Source organism: Leishmania donovani, chromosome 27 (assembly GCF_000227135.1).
Source record: "Leishmania donovani BPK282A1 complete genome, chromosome 27".
Classification (NCBI taxonomy): domain Eukaryota; phylum Euglenozoa; class Kinetoplastea; order Trypanosomatida; family Trypanosomatidae; genus Leishmania; species Leishmania donovani.
The window spans coordinates 313,573-314,570 of NC_018254.1; positions in this window are offsets into that span (position 1 = coordinate 313,573).

The following is a 998-nucleotide window of genomic DNA, read 5'->3' on the forward strand; positions in this document are numbered from 1 at the left end:
GCACCGCGTCAGTGTGAGCTGAGTTGAGAAACGTTATGACCTCATGCAGTGCTCGGACTGACAGGAAACTATGTGAATAGTATTCATCACGCGCATGCGCCTCGCGCAGCGGCGAAGTGGCAGGGGGTAGCGGTGATGAGGCAAGCGGCGCGGCACCCCGTCGCGCCGCATCTAGGAGAGTTGATGCTCCCACCCGCTTACTGGTGGGGAGCGGTAGGACTCAATGCACTCCGTTCACGCACGTCGCAGCGTGCGGCCCGGCGGCGGCGCCGCCACGCAGTGGCAGCGTCTCAGACCTGTTGAGTTTTGTTTTCTTGGCTCAAAATGTGCGCTCATAGCCTCGCTCGCGCACAAGAATTGTTTCTCCATCAGGGCCACCACGCACACGCGGCTGGACAGCCGACAGCAGCCCGTACACGCGCCCGTGCCACGCACGTCAGCCGAAAGGTGATTTGCATGTGTATCTTCTCATGCGCCAGTCAAACTGTTTGGACCAACACAGATGAGTGCATCATTCAGCGGCACACGCACACGCACACGCACACGCACACAGCAGCACCCGCACCGCGTCAGTGTGAGCTGAGTTGGCACCCCGTCGCGCCGCATCTAGGAGAGTTGATGCTCCCACCCGCTTACTGGTGGGGAGCGGTAGGACTCAATGCACTCCGTTCACGCACGTCGCAGCGTGCGGCCCGGCGGCGGCGCCGCCACGCAGTGGCAGCGTCTCAGACCTGTTGAGTTTTGTTTTCTTGGCTCAAAATGTGCGCTCATAGCCTCGCTCGCGCACAAGAATTGTTTCTCCATCAGGGCCACCACGCACACGCGGCTGGACAGCCGACAGCAGCCCGTACACGCGCCCGTGCCACGCACGTCAGCCGAAAGGTGATTTGCATGTGTATCTTCTCATGCGCCAGTCAAACTGTTTGGACCAACACAGATGAGTGCATCATTCAGCGGCACACGCACACGCACACGCACACGCACACAGCAGCACCCGC